Raw genomic sequence first — 22,391 nt, 5'->3', positions numbered from 1 at the left:
CGTTCTCATGAGGGGTCGATATATCAAGTGGGTGGAGCCGAACTATGGCGCATCCCCGGGACCGTATATCTATCTAGAACCCCAAAGAAGGCGTCAGAAGACTGGCCTTCGTAATGGTTTTATATGGAAGACGCCCCGCTACCGGACCCAGTTTGGATCGGCCTCCCGGAGTTCAACAACGCTCCTCTGAAGAAACGCCTGAGTTGGCGCTCGCGGAGCCCTCAACGGGAGAATGATAGGGACGTTCAATATCTGATGGGCCGAATAAGGTTATTGGCTCATTCCGGATTAACCATGATTGGAGTCATGGCCATATGCATCATGCGAGGGGTGCAGCCGCTCCAATATAGGGGCCACCCCATGTGGGATTTCAACGGGGAGGATGATGCCACCCGTCATGGACGCAAGGGGCCGAGATCGGTTGCCGATCTGGTGAAGATCCTGTCCGGCTTGTACAAGGGGGAGAAGGAGGACTTCCTCCATGCTAGTCCATTGAATGGATTTTCCATGAACAACCCTCGGAGCTGGGTAAGCGGACGTTTGTCTATCCGATCCATATTCCCAAAGTTAAGTGTCTCACTTTGTGATTTCGACGCAGGAACTACGTCGGGCCGTAGAGGATATACACAGCCTGGCTCCACAACCAGAGGATCCGGAACGATCCCTTGATCTGGCCTCCGAAGAGGATCTGGACATAAAGGTGGAGCTGATCGATGGGGTGTTCCACCAACTTAGCATCGACAATGCTCGGGTCGCCATTACGGCCGACTACCCCGGAATATCTCCGGTTTCCCAGGTAACTGTGACCGGAGTCCTGATAGCACTACTCATCCATGATTATTTCTGACCACCTTATACCAATGGTGCTTCGCAGGAGGTGCCTTTGAGGCGGGAAGCCGAACCTGCGGCGGCTGACCAACAAGGGGCAGCTCGGCCCAGCAGGCGGAAAAGAAGTGCAGCGCGAATCGAGACGTCGCCGCAATAGTATGGCGCGCCCCCATGTTTCCAAAAAAGATTCCTGGAAGGCATATTAACGCTCGTGGTTTTTTCAGGAGAAAGAGCGCTCGCCGGACTGTGCCTGGAGAGGTTGCCAATCCAGCCTCCATCGGCCAGGCTCCAACACCAGGTCCGGAGGGGGAGGCGAACGCAAGGCGCGCGTCGGGTGCTCCTCCAACGGAGGACGCCAACATGTTGTCCGCCACCAGATCTGAGGTGGAGAGCGCCATGAATCACAGGCGCCGCCGGACAGTTCTTCATGACACATGCTTCTCCCCCGAGGCGTTAAATGCCTTTAATTCGGGTGATGCACACCTCCGTACTGCTCATGATGGTCTAGCCAGAGCCACGGAGCAGTATGTGAAAGACATACGGGTGAGGAATTTTGACAGTTATATATTCCAGTAGCCCCCGAGACTTAAAATAGTTAGAATAACTGATTTAAGGATCAGTTGTTATGCAGGATCTTACGGAGAAGAATACCCACCTGTCCCAGGAGCTTCAAGAGTGCAAGGCCCAACTTGAGGCCGCACTAGCCGCCGCAGGGGGAGCCACAGAGACCCCCTCTGGTAATACATACTTCGAAATATAAATAGTTTATGAAGTGCGGCGTGTGTATAAGTCTGACAATAATATTGCAGATGGCGCCGGACTAGATCCAGACAAGCAACAGCTACTGCGCCAGCTCAAGGCCGGCAAGAAGGTGCTTACGAGGGTGCGGCAAGAGAAGAATAAGCTCCAAGATGCCAACACCCAGCTGGGCGAGGAGCTAAAAGATGTGCGGGCCCAGCTGTCGGACTCCGTGAAGGAGAATCGGCGGCTTTGTCGCGGCATTTATAGTAAGTGCTTGAGCGAACTTTTTGAAAAGAAGAGTTCGGCGAGGAAGTCGATTTGACAGAAATATGTCTACAGGCGTGCTCACAGGTCGTCCTGCGGAGGAAATGCCCGGTTCAACGGGTGACCAACTTCCCGAGCTGCTGCAATTGCACGAACGAGTTCGGCAGGTGATGAGCGGAGTCGCCCAGGCCTTGTGGCCATCCATGTCCCTACCCGAAGGTCTTGGAGAGCTTGTGGAGAAGCTTCAGGGAGCACGGCGGCGCATCCGGATGTGAAAGATATCGGCCTGCCGTCAAGGCGCCAGGGAGGCCTGGGCCATGGTGAAGACACGGTACGCGAAGGCTGACCCAAACCACATGGCCGAGGTCGGACCTGTGGGGCCCGATGGGAAGGAGATCCCTATGAGCTTAGTCTTCGACCAAGTAGAGTTGGCCGCAAAGTATTCACAGCGGGACTATACACTAGACAGTTTATTAGATGGTATCAAAGAGGAATACCGTCAGTCAGCTTGACTGTGTAATTTAAAATGACATTGAAAATGCCTTCTAGCTGGATTGTAGATCGTTTGTCTTTGCGGACCTTTTCGCTTCAACCTCGGGACCCGACAGTCCGGAGTGTGTCCGAATACCCTCACGGTTATGTAAAAACCGGGGCATGCATGGAGACCAGGCGTAGGGGTCATTAGTGCTTTATCAGACAAGTGCCCAACTAGTTATGTTATATTACATGGTTAGTAAGAAACATCTTCCAGGGAGAATAGTTCCGTTAGGGGTTCCTTTCCCTGGGAGGCATGCCCTAAAGTGCATGTCCGGACTACGAAAAAAGCAGGAAAGCATCTGGGGGCAGATAAATAAATAGGTAAGAAATCATCTTTTAATTCACCGACCGAATATTCCCTTAAGAACGCTAGCTTTTGGCTTCACCCAGTCTGAGGTACACATCCGGCTGACGCGGCAGTAACAATTGCAGAGGTGCTCCCTTTACCTCCTAACCGAACAATCGGGAACGTAGGGGTAAGCACAGGAGCTAGGCAACACAGCTTGGCCAAAACTTAAGTAATATCGATGCATATAATGGTGAATAAAAGGTACATGCGGAAGTGTGACACATGTGTATGGTATAAAGCCCGTATAAATAAGCTTCTGTTAAAGAAGCCACCGGGTATAATGAGTGTGGGTAGCACGTGAAGTGTGTGCGAACAATGCGCAGACGAGCCACCGAAGGCCCGTGAGAAAAAAAGGAGAAAAAAGAGAGGGGGAAAATAAAAGACAGTTAAATTATAAAACATAAACGGGGGAGGGAGACGAACTCAGAGTCCGGCGCTAGGCGTAAAATCTACGGAGACGGGCTGTGTTCCATGGATTTGGCTCGAGTCGGTTATATGATGCATTTCGCAGACGGTACACTCCGCCGGTCTGGACTTGGTCGATGATAAAGGGACCTTCCCATTTGGGCTTGAGCTTGTCCTTTTTCTTGTCCGGCAGGCGTAGAACTAGTTCGCCAACATTGTAAGTTTTGGCCTGTACTTCTCTACTTTGATATCTTCGAGCCTGCTGTTGATAGAATGCGGAACGCGCTTTTGCCACGTCACGCTCCTCGTCTAAGGCGTCCAAACTGTCCTGCCGATCCATCTCGGCTTCTCTTTCTTCGTACATGCGCACGCGAGGTAAGTCATGAATTATGTCGCAGGGCAAAACTGCCTCTATGCCGTATACCATAAAAAATGGTGTGAATCCGGTAGTGCGGTTTGGCGTGGTCCGCAGCCCCCAGAGTACGGAGTCGAGCTCCTCTACCCAGTGCGTGTTAGATTCCTTAAGGAACCGCACTAGTCTGGGTTTGATGCCGCTCATGATTAGACCATTTGCTCGTTCGACTTGACCGTTAGTTTGAGGGTGATAGACTGAAGTGTAGTCGAGCTTGATGCCCATGTTTTTGCACCAGAGTTTAACCTCGTCGGTCGTGAAGTTTGTGCCGTTATCAGTGATGATGCTATGGGGGACGCCATAACGGTTTACTGCCCCAGATATGAAGTTTATCACACGTCCGGATTTGGCCGTTTTAACTGGCTTGGCCGCTATCCATTTGGTGAATTTGTCCACCATGACCAATAGGTATTTTTGCTTGTGGGTTCCCCCTTTAAGGGGTCCAACCCAGTCAAGCCCCCAGACCGCGAACGGCCAGGTGATGGGTATAGTTTTGAGGGCAGTGGGTGGCATGTGGCTTTGACTAGCAAAGAGCTGGCAACCGACGCATCGTTGGACTAAGTCCTAAGCATCTGCCCGGGCCGTCGACCAATAAAATCTTGTACGGAAGGCCTTGCCTACAAGGGCCCGGGCTACGGCGTGGTGCCCGCCGAGTCCGACGTGAATTTCAGCCAGAAGATTTCGCCCTTCCTCTTCGGAGATGCACCTTTGAAGGACTCCGGTTGTGCTTTTCTTATAAAGCTCTCCCTCATCGACCTTGTAGGCTTTAGATTGCCGTACTATGCAGCGGGCCTCGTTTTGGTCTTCGGGAAGTTCCTGCCTGGTTAAGTAGGCTAGGAATGGTTCTGTCCATGAGGCAATGACTGCCATTATTTCGTGGGCTGAAGGTGTTATTTCATTGGCAGAGCCACCGATTGTGTCAGAGTGTTCGATGTTGGGCGGTGCGGTTGGTTTCGGGTTGTTGTTTCTGGACTCCCCTTCCCATAGTACGGATGGCATGAAAAGCCGCTCCAGGAAGATGTTGGGAGGGACGGTGTCGCGCTTTGCGCCGATGCGTGGCAACACGTCGGCCGCCTGGTTATTATCCCGGGCTATATGGTGGAATTCGAGTCCTTCGAACCGAGCTAACATTTTTAAGACGGCGTTACGATAGGCTGCCATTTTCGGATCCTTGGCGTCAAAGTCTCCATTTATTTGGGACATTGCGAGGTTTGAATCCCCGCGGACCTCTAGGCGTTGAATGCCCATGGAGATTGCCATCCGGAGACCATGTAGAAGGGCCTCATATTCGGCTGCATTGTTGGAGTCCGTGTACATTATCTGGAGTACGTATTGGACTGTGTCTCTGGTTGGGGACGTCAGGACGACGCCAGCCCCCAGGCCAGCCAACATTTTGGAGCCGTCGAAGTGCATGGTCCAATTGGAATATGCGCTGTACTCTTTAGGGAGTTCGGCTTCAGTCCATTCGGCAATGAAGTCAGCCAAAATCTATGACTTGATAGCTCGCCGTGGCTTATAGGTTATGTCGAATGGGAGGAGCTCGATGGCCCATTTTACAATCCGGCCAGTCGCGTCGCGGTTGTTTATAATGTCATTAAGGGGTACTTCGGAGGCTACTGTTATCGAACACTCTTGGAAGTAGTGTCGCAGCTTCCGGGATGCCATGAACACCGCGTACGCTATCTTCTGGTAATGTGGATATCGGGACTTGCATGGAGTTAGGACAGTGGACACGTAGTAAACAGGCTTTTGAAGGGGGAACTTGTGTCCGTCCGTTTCTCGTTCGACGACGAGCACCGCGCTTACAACTTGATGTGTTGCCGCGATATATAATTACATTGGTTCGCCCAGGTTGGGCGCGGCCAGGACCGGATTTGTTGCCAATATGGCTTTGATTTCTTCGAGCCCGGCCGTGGCGGCATCCGTCCACTCGAAGTGTTCGGTGCGCCGGAGGAGGCGATAAAGGGGTAATGCCTTTTCTCCCAAGAGGGAGATGAAGCGGCTTAGAGCCGCCATGCATCCGGTCAACTTTTGTATTTGCTTGAGGTCTTTTGGGATATCCAATTGTGATAGAGCTCGGATCTTGGCTGGGTTTGCTTCAATTCCTCTACCGGATACAATGAAGCCCAAGAGCTTTCCGGCTGGTACGCCGAAAACACATTTTTCCGGGTTGAGCTGAATGTCATATGCTCGGAGGTTGTCAAATGTTAGCCTCATATCTTCTACTAGAGTTTCGACGTGTTTAGACTTGATGACCACATCGTCTATGTATGCCTCCACTGTTTTGCCGATCTGGGTTGCCAAACATGTCTGAATCATGCGCTGATATGTTGCGCCGGCGTTTTTGAGCCCGAAGGGCATTGTGTTGAAGCAGAATGGTCCGTATGGAGTAATGAATGCCGTTGCGGCTTGGTCTGACTCCGCCATCTTGATTTGATGGTAGCCGGAGTATGCGTCGAGGAAGCACAATGAATCATGCCCTGCTGTAGCGTCGATAATTTGATCGATGCGGGGAAGGGGGAAAGGATCCTTTGGACAAGCCTTGTTAAGGTCCTTGAAATCGACACACAGGCGCCAGGATTTGTCCTTCTTTGGTACCATTACCAGGTTTGCTTGCCAGTCCGGATGTTTTATGTCTCTAATGAATCCGGCTTCTAATAGTTTGGCTAGCTCCTCTCCCATTGCCTGTCTTTTAGGTTCGGAAAATCACCGAAGAGCCTGTTTGACTGGCTTGAATCCTTTTAGGATATTTAGGCTATGTTCTGCCAACCGGCGTGGGATTCCTGGCATGTCTGAAGGGTGCCAGGCAAAGATGTCCCAATTTTCCCGAAGGAATTCTCGTAGTGCGGCGTCTACATCAGGGTTTAATTGTGCCCCAATGGAGGCCGTCTTTGCAGGGTCCGTTGGATGGACTTGGAATTCGACTATTTCGTCCGCTGGCTTAAAAGAGGAGGACTTGGATCTCTTATCAAGTATCACATCGTTCCTGTTCACCGTGGAGCGCAGCGCAGTGAGTTCCTCGACCGCTAGGGCTTCGGATAGTGCCTCTAGGGCTAGTGCGACTATCTTGTTTTCGGTGCGGAGTGCTATGTCCGGATCACTGGCAAGAGTGATGATTCTATTAGGCCCGGGCATTTTGATCTTCATGTACCCGTAATGAGGTATAGCTTGAAAAATTGTGAATGCCTCTCGCCCTAATAAAGCCTGATATCCGCTGCTGAACGGGGCCACTTGGAACGTGACCTCCTCGGACCTGTAATTGTCCGGCGAGCCGAACACCACATCCAGTGTAATTTTTCCTGTGCAGCGTGCTTCCCGACTGGGGATTATTCCTCTAAAGGTTGCGCTGCTTCGCTCAATGCGGCTCCAGTCTATTTCCATTTTTCGAAGGGTTTCCTCGTAGATGAGGTTTAATCCGCTGCCGCCATCCATGAGTACCTTAGTAAGGCGAAAGCCGTCCACTATTGGACTGAGGACCAATGCGGCTGGTGCTCAGGCTGTTCGGAATTTAGGCTCGTCACTGGCGTTAAAGGTAATAGCCGTGTCGCTCCATGGATTTATTGTTGCTACTTGGTAGACTTCGGCGAGGCTGCGGAGTGTTCGTTTCCGCATATTATTTGATGCGAAAGTCTCGAAGACTGTTAATACTGTACTGGTATTGCTGGGCTGGTTCTTTGGGGCTAGAAGCTCCTCGCCACTTGTGGCCACCTGCCGTAGTATCCAACATGCTTGAAGGCTATGCATTGGAGTGGCACCCTCTGTACTATCGATTTTGCAGGGTCCGCTGAGCCATCCCTCTAGTGCGGTTCCGTGCCCTTTAGGGTTTTTTTGCTTTTTGGTTTTTAACCCAGGTGCTTGAATATGATGCACCCTTTTATTTCGGACTAGGGTTGTGTTCGGAGCCGGATTGTCCCAAAATTTAGTTTCGGTTTTCCAGGTACTCTCCATCGCACAGTACTTTCGTACTATGGACGCCAAGTCGGCGAAGCGTGTAATTTCACGATGACTTATGGCGTTCATGATTCCCTTGTCCGTGCAATTTTTGCAGAAGATTGAGATTGCGCCTTCCTCACGGCAGTCCTTTATCCTGTCCATAACCAGGAGGAATCTGGCCCAGTAATGATGTATTGTTTTAGCGGGCTCTTGCCGGATTCGAGATAGATCGCTTGTGTTCGGGTGGGCGGGTGGAATTAAATTCGGAACCCCATCCAATCTAAGACGCAAGGGCCGAAGAATTTCCGAACTTGGAAGCTTGGGTCGTTGGATGTTGTCCAACAAATCCGGCCCACTGCCTGACTTTAGGTTTAGTGCTTGATTAACGTCCGTCCCTCCGCAGGAATTTGGCATGGAGGGGTCGGGAATTCAGACATAGCTTGTCCTTAATGTAGAAGGAGAGTCGCCGTGCTATTCCTCCACCAGAGCAACATGGTGGGAAGCCTGGGGAGAGTTAATCTCTCTCAGATCGGTTTTAAGCCCAATCTGATCGTAGTCTTTAGCGACTCCCAGGGCAGTGATGCGATCCAAGAGCTCGTTTAAGGGGGAGAGCTCCATCGGATCTAGCTGCTCGGCGAGTTCTGAGTTGACATGAAGATTGCTTTTGATGACCTGAGAGGTCATCGTCGGTGAGGCGGCCGAACGGGCGGTCATAAGAAAACCGCCTAGCCGGATAGTTTGGCCGATGGCCAAAGCTCCTTCGGCAACGGTGCCGTCTTTAAAGACGGGACGAGGCATCCTTCCTGATCGCGATGACACACAGGAAATCTCAATCAAAGCACCAATGTCGGTGTCAAAACGGGCGGATCTCGGGTAGGGGCTCCCGAACTGTGCGTCTAGGCGGATGGTAACAGGAGACAAGGGACACGATGTTTTTACCCAGGTTCGGGCCCTCTTGATGGAGGTAAAACCCTACTCCTGCTTGATTGATATTGATGATATGGGTAGTACAAGAGTAGATCTACCATGAGATCAAGGAGGCTAAACCCTAGAAGCTAGCCTATGGTATGATTGTTGTTCATCCTACAGACTAAAACCCTCCGGTTTATATAGACACCGGAGAGGGCTAGGGTTACACAGAGTCAGTTACAATGGTAGGAGATCTACATATCTGTATCACTAAGCTTGCCTTCCACGCCAAGGAAAGTCCCATCCGGACACGGGACGAAGTCTTCAATCTTGTATCTTCATAGTCTTGGAGTCCGGCCGATGATGATAGTTCGGCTATCCGGACACCCCCTATTCCAGGACTCCCTCAATAGGCTTCACAAAGAGTGTTGTGAAGCATAAGCATTTGACGCACACAAGGATTATCACAGCTTAGATCAAGGTTAGGACTCATAGTATGACTGGTAAGCGATTCAGATGTGAAATACATAGTAAGACCATTTTATCATGCGTCCCTTAATGTGTTTTAGGTCCCCAGCAATAGCATCGGACGCCTTTGATTGCAGGCTGGAGACCTTATTCTGCAAAAGAAAGTTAATTCTTCTTCACCACTCACATCTTCAGGGGTGGCTTAGAAGCAATGAGTCTAAGTGCAGCATCTGAGAATTTTGGCTTGAAGTCCTAGCAAATAGCCTTGCAGGAGATGAATGATACTCATATGAATAAGCAGAAAAGTTCTTAGTTCTATGAACATAGCGGTTTGAAGACACACGCTCATATTCATAAGTTTGAGTACGATTTCCCTGCAAATCATTGGCGTTAGGGTGACTCAGGTTAGTCCTGTATCTGTATGAAGCCTTTGGGCCATATGAAGCCATAGGTCTGGGGTTTGTCTTCTTCCTTGGTGGTGTCATGATGACATTCACAGGAAGATTCTCAATACACTGCTTAGGTACCCAGATCTTCTTCATAGGTGGTCAATTCCTATAGTTAGTACCAATATACCTGGCAAACACTTCACCATTCTTATTTTTGAACAGTTTATAGTTTTCATCAAAGGATTCATCAATGATGATAGGGTTAGCGCAAGTGAAACCAGATAAGGTGGATGGATCTACTGAAGGTTCCTTTGCAGCAACCCATGTGGTTTTGGGATACTGCTCAGGCTTCCAGTAGGAACCATCAACATTCATTTTCCTCTCGAACCCAACACCCTCTTTCCTAGGGTTTCGGTTCAGAATCTGCTTTTTGAGGACATCGCAAAGTGTCTGACGTCCTTTCAGACTTTTATACATCCCTGTTTCAAGCAATGTCTTCAACCTAGCATTTTCATCAGCAATAGTAGTGGTATCCTCAGCTGAGGGGTTAGTTACCACATCAGTAGTTGAAGACAATGCAACAGTAGCAGCAGTGGAACATTCAGCAACAGAGGTAGCGTTATCACGCTCAATGCATTTTAGACATGGTGATTCAAATCCATCCTGTGTAACGCTGATTTGTTGAGCAAGTAATGAATCGCGCTTTCTTTTCAAGATCTTCATAGTCCACTCTTATCTTTTCAAGATCTTGCTTTCTTTGAAGACATTCAGAAGAAAGCTTCTCGTGATCAGACAAGAGAGCATTATGTTGATCTTGAAGGGCGTCAAACTTGGAATGAAGTCTCTGAAGACTCTCAGCCAATGCTTTTGACTGATCCATTTCTTCACCCAACATATCATCGCTCTTACTAAGCATGTTTTGAACCTTTTCCAAGGCTCTTTGTTGTTTAGTGGCAAGGGAAGCAAGTTTGACATAGCTGGGGCCAAATTCATCACCTGATTCATCATCACTAGTTTCAAAGAGGTAGCATTCAGTTACCTTAGCACCCCCTGCCATGAGGCATGGTGAAGATGATGGCGATTCAGGTGCAAAGGTCATCTCTTTAAGAGACTCCTTGTAGTCCTCAAACCAAGGATCATGACGAGTACGATGACCTTTATAGACCTCAGAAAGCCGGTCCCAGATTAGCTTCGCATGATTGAGGTGCGTGACGTTCCTGAACTGATTTCGGGACAGACAGGAGCAGATGACATCCTTCGCCGTGAGGTTCAGTAGAGTGTACTTGCGAATGTCATCAGCCTCCGCCATCTTGCATAGATCGGTAAGACCAATCTCAGTGACGGTCCACAGTTTGCTGTCCATAGCCATGAGTCGCTTCTTCATCATGGCCTTCCACCGAGGATACTCATGACCGTCAAAGGTGGGGCAAGATACATTCCTCAATCTTGGAGTCGACATAGCTAAAACTCCAGGTGGTTAAACCGAATCACACAGAACAAGGGAGTACCTTCCTCTGATACCAATTGAAAGTGCTAGTTATCGACTAGAGGGGGGGCGAATAGGCGATTTCTATGGAAGTCTTCAAAACATGGAAGTTTCGAAGACAAACAATAGAAATGACCTAATTGATATGCAGCGGAAGATAAACTACAACAAGCAAACCATAGTCAAGTATGCAATAATGTGACAGTACAAAGACTAATAGCAGCTTGGTAGTAAGGATCATGATGGAAGATAGTATGAAGCCAATCAACGATAGTAGTCAAGCAATGAAGTCAAACAGGTACGACAATTAGGCAATGACTTCACGAAGACTAACTCTAAGTAAAGGGAGGGAGAGGATAGAACCAGTCACTTGTTGAAGACACAGGATTTGTTGGACCAGTTCCAGTTGCTGTGACAACTGTACGTCTGGTTAGGGAGGCTGAGATTCAACTCAAAAGACCGTGTCTTCACCTTATTCCCCTTGAGCTAAGGACACACAGTCCTCGCCCAATCACTCTCGTAAGTCTTCAAGGTAGACTTCCGAACCTTCACAGACTTCGTTCACCGGCGATCCACAATGGCTCTTGGATGCTCAGAACACGACGCCTAACCGACTGGAGGATTCACAGTCCTCAAGTGTAATAAGTCTTCAGGTCACACGGACAGAAAGACTTCAGTGATGCCGAACACTCTTTGGCTCTGGGTGTTTGAGCTTTGTCCTCGCAAGGATTTCTCTCTCTCAAAGGCTTCGAGGTGGGTTGCTCTCAAACGACAAAAGCCGTGCACTAACTCTGAGCAGCCACCAATTTATGGTGTAGGGGTGGGCTATTTATAGCCACAAGGTAACCCGACCTGATATGTCCGAAATGACCCTGGGTCACTAAGGAACTGACACATGTTCCAACGGTCAGATTTCAAACACACACGACAACTTTACTTGGGCTACAAGCAAAGCTGACTCATCCAGCTCTGGATAAGATTTGCTCTCATTGTCTTCGCTCGAAGACATAGGATTTGGGTTGAGCATCACTTCAGTCATTCTGACTTTGTTCAGTTGGACCCCACTTAACAGTACGGTGGTTCCTATGACTCAACAAAGAAGAAAAAAGAAACAACGAGACGACACAGTCTTCGCGCTCCATAGTCTTCACTCAATGTCTTCTCATGTCATAATCTTCAATATGAATATCTTCACATACCACCATTGTCGTCAATGTCTTCATACATTTTTAGGGGTCATCTCCAGTAGGTAAACCGAATCAATGAGGGACACTACCTGCGTTATCCTGCAATTCTCACAAACGCATTAGTCCCTCAACCAACTTTGTCGTCAATACTCCAAAACCAACTAGGCGTGGCACTAGATGCACTTACACACCATAAATAAAATCCGTTGAGACGATGCCTCATGAATTGTGGTTTGGCAAGAAACCAAAGTTGTTGTTTCTTAAAGTTTGGGGTTGCGATGTTGATGTGAAAAAGCTTCAACCTGATAAGCTCGAACCCAAATCGGAGAAGTGCATCTTCGTAGGATACCCAAAGGAAACTGTTGGGTACACCTTCTATCACATATCCGAAGGCAAGATATTCGTTGCTAAGAATGGATCCTTTCTAGAGAAGGAGTTTCTCTTGAAAGAAGTGAGTGGGAGGAAAGTAGAACTTCATGAGGCAATTGTACCTTCTCCAGAATTGGAAAGTAGTTTATCACATAAATTAGTTCCAGTGATTCCTACACAAATTAGTGAGGAAGCTAATGATGATGATCATGATACTTAAGATCAAGTTACTACAGAACCTCCTAGGTCTTCCAGAGTACGGTCCGCACCAGAGTGGTACGGTAATCCTATTCTGGAAGTCATGTTACTAGACCATGATGAACCTACGAACTATGAGGAAGCGATGATGAGCCCAGATTCCACGAAATGGCTGGAGGCCATGAAATCTGAGATAGGATCCTTGTATGAGAACAAAGTGTGGACTTTGGTGAACTTGCCCTATGATCAGCAAGCCATAGAAAATAAATGGATCTTCAAGAGGAAGACGGACGTTGATAGTAGTGTTACTATCTACAAAGCTTGACTTGTCGGAAAATGGTTTTTGACAAAGTTCAGGGTGTTGACTACGATGAGATTTTCTCACTCGCAGCGATGCTTAAGTCTGTCCGAATCATGTTAGCAATTGCCATATTTTATGAAATCTGGCAAATGGATGTCAAAACTACATTCCTTAAGTAGATATTTTTTAAAGAAGAGTTGTATATGATACAACAAGAAGGTTTTGTCAATCCTAAAGGTGCTAAGAAAGTGTGCAAGCTCCAGCGATCCATCTATAGACTGGTGCAAGCATCTCGGAGTTGGAATATACGCTTTGATGAGTTGATCAAAGCATATAGTTTTATACAGACTTGCGGTGAAGCCTGTACTTACAAGAAAGTGAGTGGGAGCACTACAGCCTTTTTGATAAGTATATGCGAAAGACATATTGTTGAAGGGAAATGATGTAGAATTTTTTGGAAAGCATAAATGAGTGTTTGAAAGGAGTTTTTCAAAGAAGGTCCTCGTTGAAGCTGCTTACATATTAGGCATCAAGATCTATAGAGATAGATCAAGACGCTTGATAATATTTTTCAATGAGTAAATACCTTGACAAGTTTTTGAAAGAGTTCAAAATGGATCAGCCAAAGAAAGAGTTCTTGTCTGTATTACAAGGTGTAAAGTTGAGAAAGACTCAAAGCCGGACCATGGCAGAAGATAGAAAGAGAATGAAAGTCATTCCCTATGCCACAGTCATAGGTTCTATAAAGAATGTTGTGCTGTGTACCAGACCTATTGTCTACCTTGCCATGAGTTTGGCAAGGGAGTACAATAGTGATCTAAGAGTAGATCACTGGACAACGGTCAAAATTATCCTTAGTGAGAACTAAGGAAATGTTTCTCGGTTGTGGGGTTGATAAAGAGTTCGTCGTAACGAGTTACATCGATGGAAGCTTTTACACTGATCCAGATGACTCTAAGTCTCAATCTGGATACATATTGAAAGTGGGAGCAATTAGCTAGAGTAGCTCTATGCAGAGCATTGCAGACATAGAATATTTGCAAAATACAAAGGGATCTGAATGTGGCAGACCCATTGACTAAACTTCTCTCACGAGCAAAACATGATCACACCTTAGTACTCTTTGGGTGTTAATCACATAATGATGTGAACTAGATTATGGACTCTAGTAAACCCTTTGGGTGTTGGTCACATGGCGATGTGAACTATGGGTGTTAATCACATACAGATGTGAACTATTGGTGTTAAATCACATGGTGATGTGAACTAGATTATTGACTCTAGTGCAAGTGGGAAACTGAAGTAAATATGCCCTAGCGGCAATACTAAAGTTATTATTTATTTCCTTATTTCATGACAAATGTTTATTATTCATGCTAGAATTGTATTAACTGGAAACTTATTACATGTGTGAATACATAGACAAAACATAGTTTCCCTAGTATGCCTCTACTTGTCTAGCTCGTTAATCAAACAAGGTTATGTTTCCTAACCATAGACATGTGTTGTCATTTGATGAACGAGATCATATCATTAGGAGAATGATGTGATGGACATGACCCATTCGTTAGCTTAGCATTATGATCGTTACAGTTTCATTGCTACTGCTTTCTTCATGACTTATACAAGTTCCTCAGACTATGAGATTATGCAACTCTCGAATACCGAAGTAACACTTTGTGTGCTACCAAACATCACAACATAAACGGGTGATTATAAAGGTGCTCTACAGGTGTCTCCGAAGGTGTTTGTTGGGTTGGCATTGATCGAGATTAGGATTTGTCACTCTGTGTTTCGGAGAGGTATCACTGGGCCCTCTCGGTAATACTCATCACTATGAGCCTTGCAAGCATTGTGACTAAAGAGTTAGTTTTGGGATGAAGAATTACAGAACGAGTAAAGAGACTTGCCGATAACGAGATTGAATTAGGTATAATGATACCGACGATCGAATCTCGGGCAAGTAACCTACCGATGACAAAGCGAACACCATATGTTGTTATGCGGTTTGACCGATAAAGATCTTTGTAGAATATGTAGGAGCCAATATGAGCATCCAGGTTCCGCTATTGGTTATTGACCGGAGGTGTGTCTCGGTCATGTCTACGTAGTTCTCGAACCCGTAGGGTCTACACGCTTAATGTTCGATGACGATTTGTATTATGAGTTATGTGATTTGTTGACCTAAGTTTATTTGGAATCCCGGATGAGATCACGGACGTGAAGAGGAGTCTCGAAATGGTCGAGGCATAAAGATTGATATATTGGAAGGCTATATTCGGACATCGGAAAGGTTCCGAGTGATTCAGGTATTTTTTGGAGTACTGGGGAGTTACAGGAATTCACCGAGAGAAGTAATGGGCCTTATTGGGCTATACGGGAAATAGAGGAGGCAGGCAAAGGGGAGGTGGCACGCCCCCCCCCCCATGGGTCCGAACTGGACTAGGGGAAGGGGGTGGCGCCCGCTTGCCCTTTCCTACTCCCTCTCTCCTTCCTTCTCTCCTACTCCTAAAAGGGGAAGGATTCCTACTAGGACTTGGAAGTCCTAGTAGGACTCCATACACTTGACGTGCCCCTAGGGGGCCGGCCTTTCTCCCTCCCTCCTTTATATACTTGGCTAGAGGGCACCCCATAGAGACACAAGTTGGTATTTTAGCTGGGTGCGGTGCCCCCCTCCACAGTTACACACCTCGGTCATATCGTCGCAGTGGTTAGGCGAAGCCCTGCGCCGATAACTTCATCATCACCATCGCCATGCCGTCGTGCTGACGAAAATATCCCTCGGCCTCAACCGGATCAAGAGTACGAGGGACGTCATCGAGCTGAACGTGTGCGGAACGCGGAGGTGCCGTGCATACGGTACTTGATCGGTTGGATCGCGAAGAAGTTCGACTACATCAACGGCGTTACTGAAACGCTTCCGCTTTCGGTCTACGAGGGTACGTGGACACATTCTCCCCTCTCGTTGCTATGTATCACATAGATAGATCTTGTGTGATCGTAGGAATTTTTTTGGAATTACTGCGTTCCCCAACACATTTGTGTTGTGGTGTTTAGTTAACTGTTTGGTTCAATTCTACAATGCGATGTTCAATAGTTGTGGGTGCATTATCTTATTGTATACCGTGTGAGAAGTAAATCGAATTTGGCTGTACTAAATACATGAGATACAAATACAATTGCTATATTTCCAAGTTGTTAAGCTTGCTTGGTTCGGTTAACTGTCTGATCTTCTATTAGGAGTATGCTATATTGTGCAATGTGGTGCTCAGTTAATGTTTGGTTCATTTGTTGTGGTGTTTAGTTAACTGCTTGGCTCAATTCTGCAATGCGATGTCCAATTGTCGTCGGTGGAATTTTGTATTGTCGTCGGTGGAATTTTGTATTGTTGTGCATGAGAGACATATACAAGTGCCAAATTTCCTAGTTCTTAATCATGTTTGGTTTGGATAAATGGGTTTTCCATGTGGCTTGAATTAATCTGATGAATCTGCAATGTGCTTATTTTTCATCAACATATTTTACTGATAGCATGCGAACCCTTACTTAACGTGATGACTAGCTACCTTATATGTCTTGCAGGCAAACAATGGGAAGCACTAAGGTTTACAATCGAGGTTAGCACGTGCATGGTTCGTTGTCTAATAGCACATTATTGTGCAATTGTAGGAACCATTCTAAAACTTAGATTTTAAACAATTTGGTCTTGCACATGTAGGTCCTGCTATCAGAGGTTTTGACCCACTGTTCGACCCTTTTTGCATATGGGCAAATGAGTTGTCCATGAATACCAATCGAGTCAAGAAACTCAGAAAGGTTGTTAGGATAAAGAAATTAGCGACAAAAAACAACAAGATCTTTGTCTGCACAATGAAGAAGACATCAGTTCACTACAAGAAGGTACTAACTATTATACCTTGCCTTTTTTATTCCTTTGCCCCATTTCCTATATAGAGAAGATATTTATGCACATCCTTGTTTTTAGGCCTTTCCAAAGCAGTTCACTGATGATTACCTCTCAAACCACCTCTATTGTCAGGAGGTGAGGAAGGTTTTCATACAACACCCACAGTTCAATATTGAAGTGTTCCTGAAGGGGACGAAGGATGGACGGTCAATCATCCACAGGCACTGGCCTAAAGTTGCAAAGACCTTCAACATCAATGAAGGCTCAATATTTGCCTTCCGCTTCTGCAGTTTTCCCGATGAGATGCATCTGTCTATGTACCATCTATGATGCTAATTTCGAAAGGTCATGTGAAACTTGGTGCTGGTGCAGTTGTGTAATGGGGTAGCTGAGTGCTGAAGCTATATCATGTTGTACTCTGATGTATTTCAATTATGAAATCCTGCTTCCTTAATATGGGAATGAAATATATTATGTGTTTAATACTAATGTCAATTAGATTAATAAATGTATTATTAATAATAGGGCAATTAGCCTGCTAATGGTGAATTAGCTTGCAAATTGGTTTTTGCTATTGCAAACGGTTATTGAGAAAATACCGTGGGCGATGATAAGGCAACGCACACAGTTTCTAGGAATAAACCGTGTTGGATCGATGAACAATCACACACGACATTCTCTTCCAAACTGTTTGCGCACCTTGCGCAAACGTTTACCGCATAAAAACTGTGTGTGATGGACAGCCTTTGCCACACAGTTTCTTCTACGTACCATGTGTGATGCATTCAATAACGCAAACGATAATTTTTTTAATATTGTGTGCGATGGGAACGCTATCACAAATGGTTTAACAGGGAAAATTGTGTATGATGTACCTACGAACGGAAATGTTTTCCTTGCAGCGACTCTGTGGGATGTATATACGAACGGAAACGTTTCGCGAGGACTGACTATGTGGGATGTACTTACAACTAGAAATGATTTCGCCTGTATAATTGTATTTTTTTAGCACTATTGTACTTATAACCGTCTTTACTCGCTCGCCGGTCGCACACAAGCTCATTTTGCCGAGCGTGTGTGCCAGGAGGGCAAATCCCCGACGGTTTCTGGGTTGTGTGGGAGGACCCCCTAATCTCCCACATTCATTAGGTGAAGGTTCCGAACGCCGTCGCGAAAAGGGGTTTAAAACCGATTGTATAGCACCTCGCTGTACCAATGATCATAATCATTCTTATCAATAGCATGAATGGAACCAATAGTATAGTAAACATTATTATCATATTCTTCCAAGCAAGTGCCAAAAAGATTTTGAAGATCATTAGGGACATCATTGTCTTCCCAAGCATAATCATTACAACAAGTATTAGGCATCACAAAATCATACTCAATATCATCATCTTCCATCAACATATTTGATTCACTTTCACGAGGCACAATGGTGATAGGAGCAATATTACTTGGGAGAGTTACCTTTTTACCTATACTTTTTCTTCTTTTCTTTTTATTCTTCACCACCTCACGTGTGGGTTTAATCAATTTTTTCGAGCTTCTTGTTGAAGAGATTGATTGGATAGGAAGCTCCTCCTCGTTACCTGATTCATCATAATAAACACTAGGAGGATATTGGGAAATATTTTCCCTTTTATTAGTACTCTCTTCATACTCTATTTGTTTTCTTGTCTTTAGATAGTTGGCAATATATGGATTCTTAATGCAATTTACCGCACAAAACATATAAATTTCCTCTAGATCAAAATCAAGAAATCTATTGAGATTAAATTTTGGAATACCCTTAGTTATACGTTTCACTTCTTCACCCCCAAAAAAAGACTAAGCTCTTTATGATGCTCAAGGGTAATCAAGTTATCACAATTTTTTGACATGATTTGATCATGAAACAAATAGCTTTGGAGATTTAAATGACCATGTTCATTGCAAAGTTCACAAGGATGGCGCAAAAAATAAAATCTTTCAGCACAATCATCTAGCCTCTCTTGCAACTTTTTTGTTTCTAATTATTTATGTTTCTTACAAAATCTATCCTACCTTTTTGGTGTGCTTGTGCACTCCCAATTCACTCCGCAAAAATTGACATCCATGTAGGAGACATCATTATCATGCCTACTGCAATCATCATTAGCATTTTGGATATTCAAAGAATTCGTACTAACAACATTGCAATCATGCTCATCATTCAAATAATTTGTGCCAAACTTTTTATTGACTTCTTCTCCTAACAATTGAGCACAATTTTCTGAACCATCATTTTCAAGAAAGATATTATAAAGATGATCAATAATATGATGCAACCTCAATTCCATTTTAAATGTAGTTTACTTTTATAAACCAAACTAGTGGTAAAACAAGAAACTAAAACATTCTATTGCAAGATATAAAGATATACCTTCAAGCACTCACCTCCCTGGCAACGGCGCCAGAAAAGAGCTTGATGTCTACTATGCAACTATATTCTTGTAGACAAGTGTTGGGCCTCCAAGCAGAGAGTTTTGTAGGATAGTACAAATTTTCTCTCAAGTGGATGACCTAAGGTTTATCAATCCGTGGGAGGTGTAGGATGAAGATAGTCTCTCTCGAGCAACCCTGCAATCAAATACAAGAAACATCTTGTGTCCCCAACGCACCTGATACAAATGGCAAATTCTATAGGTCCACTAGTTCGGTGAAGAGATGGTGATAAAATTGTAGCATGGATAGTAGATATGAGTTTTTGTAGTGCGAACAATAAAAAACAGCAAGGTAGTACTAGTAAAACAGAGCACAAATGGTATTGCAATGATGGAAAATGAGGCCTAGAGTGCATACTTTCACTTGTGCAATCTCTCAAACTTGCTAACATTGTTGGATCATATGATTATCCCTCAAAGTGCAATAAAGAATTATTCCCGAGTTCCTATTAGCGGAGGACAAAAGATAGAAATTGTTTGTCAGGTACAAAACCACCTCAAAGCTATTCTTTCCGATCAATCTATCCTAGAGTTCATACTAAATAACACAAAGCTATTCTTTCCGATCAATCTAACGAAGAGTTTGTACTAAAAGAACACCATATGACACACATCAACCAACTCTAATGTCACCTAGATACTCCAATGTCACCACAAGTATCCGTGGGTTAATTATACGATATGCATCAAACAACTTCATGATCATAATGTTCAATCCACACAAAGAACTACAAGGAGAACCCAAAGTTTCTATCGGAGAAAAGATAATAAAAATGTGCATCAACCCCTATGCATAGATTACCCCAATGTCACCTTTGGAATCCGCAAGTTGAGTGTCATAACATACATCAAGTGAATCAATATGATACCCCATTGTCACCTCAAGTATTCATACCGCAAGACATACATCATGTGCTCTCAGATCTGAACATTCAATCCGACAAGACAAAACTTCGAAGGGTAAAGATTCAATTCATTACAACAAGAGTAGAGAGGAGAGAAACATCATATGATCCATCTATGTTAACAAAGCCCATGATACATCAAGATCGTGACATCTCAAGATCACGAGAGAGAGAGAGAGAGAGATTAAATACATAGCTACTGGTACAAACCCTTATCCCCAAGGGTGGACTACTCCCTCCTCATTGTGGTGGCCGCCGGGATGATGAAGATGGCCACCGGTGATGATTTCCCCCTCCGGCGGAGTGCTAGAATGGGGTCTAGATTGGTTTTACGTGGCTAGAGAGGCTTGCGGCGGTGGAATTTCTGATCTAGAGTCTCCCCGAGGGTTTTTGGAATATTTGAGAATTTATAGGGCGAAGAGGGGGTGTGGGAGGCCAGCAAGGTCGGCACAACCCACCGTGGCGCGCCTGGGGGCCCAGGCGTGCCCTGGTTGGTTGTCCCCCCCTCGGGGCACCCCCTAGGTGCTCCTCTAGCCCATTGGTGGTCTTCTGGTCCATAAAAAATCCACAAAAAGTTTCGCGGTGTTTGGACTCCGTTTGATATTGATTTCATGCGATGTAAAAAACAAGCAAAAAACAACAACTAGCACTGGGCACTGGGTCAATAGGTTAGTCCACAAAAATGATATAAAGTTGCTATAAAATGATTGTAAAACACCCAAGAATGATAATATAACAGCATGAATACTTCATAAGTTATAGATACGTTGGAGACGTATCATTCCTCCAGAGAATTCTCTATAGGATAGCATATTACTTACGTAAGCTTTGGAACACATTAAGATAAAAATCAGAATACGTTACAGATCATGAGAGTATTATTTCATCTCCAACGGAGTTGGTTAATTAAGGATAATCTCCTTAGGATACGGTTGGATTTTTTTCTCAAGTCCTAATTCACGGGATCTCCGGTCACATAGGTTGGGTTACCCCGATGGCAACTTACGTGGGTCTCATGCCCCTCTCCCTAGATGCATTTTCTATCACAATCTATGATAGCCTTATCATAAAAGGGTCGGCCAGATTTTTAGCCGTATGAATATAATCCAGCGTTATCACTCCGTAGTTTCTTGATTTTCTGATAGATTTTAATCTTCTTCTTATGTGCTTTGTGGATTTCATGTCATCCTTTGAACTCTCAGCCTTGGCAATCACTGTTTGATTGTAACGGTTCGTAAGGACAGTTGGGACTAGTTTATCAACCACTGGCAAATCCAACAAAATCTCTCGAAGCCATTCTTCTTCGACGCATGATGTGTCTAACGCTATGAGTTCTACATCCATAGTCGATCTCGTTAAGATCGTCTGCTTGCAACACTTCTAGGAAATAGCACCACCGCCAAGTGTGAAGAAATATCCACTTGTGGCTTCATCTCATCATCATCAGATATCCAATTCAAATCACTATACCCCTCAAGTATCGTCGGGCACCTAGAATAGTGAATTTGATAGTTCACAGTACCTTGCAAATAATGCATGACTCGCTCAACAACATTGTCGGTGTCAAAACCGGTGGATCCCGGGTAGGGTGTCCCGAGTTATGGATCTAGGATCGACGGGGAACAAGGAACAAAGAACATGGTGTTTACCTAGGTTCGGTCCCTCTCTAAGAGGTAAAACCCTACGTACTGCTTGATTGTATTGATGTGTATGGTATGAATACTGAGTCGATCTACCTCGAGATCAGGCGAGCTAAACCCTAGTCTGATGAGTATTGGATGTTGCTCTAACCCTGAAGGGTAAAACCCTCTGGTTTATATAGGCACAAGTAGGGTTAGGGTTACACACGATCGGTTACAATAAGGAAAGATCACGCTAAATCTTGACTTGGAGGGCACACCAAGGCTCCAAAGATCTTCTATCCGTTCACGAGCCCACGCCCTAGCTCAGCTTCATAGCTGCCCATCGGTCCAGCCCATTGTTGCGGGCGGCGGCCCGAGGCCCCTTAGTCCAGGACTCCCTCAGTAGCCCCCGAACTAGCCTCCAACGCCAGGGTCTGCAACCCGGCATCCGTATCCTTCTGCAGTCTCCAGCTTCTGAGGCGAGTTCTCCATTCTTCCATGTATTGTTTGAAATAGTGTTCCCAGGTCGAATGACATCCGGGATCCGAGTTATTCTTGGAGCTTCGCTGCCCGATGTGATCTATGTCAATACCGCATTCGTGTTCGACTGATTTTAACAATCCGAAATTCGAAGGCCTGCTCAAAACACGATGGGACCATCAAAGTTAATGCTCCCCTCGGGACGGGGGCGAACTTTGATTGCCGTGCACTTTTTC

The sequence above is a fragment of the Triticum aestivum genome, chromosome 6B, assembly GCF_018294505.1.
Source record: "Triticum aestivum cultivar Chinese Spring chromosome 6B, IWGSC CS RefSeq v2.1, whole genome shotgun sequence".
NCBI lineage: Eukaryota > Viridiplantae > Streptophyta > Magnoliopsida > Poales > Poaceae > Triticum > Triticum aestivum.
The sequence above is the reverse complement of the archived record's forward strand: the minus strand, read 5'-3'. Positions refer to the sequence as shown.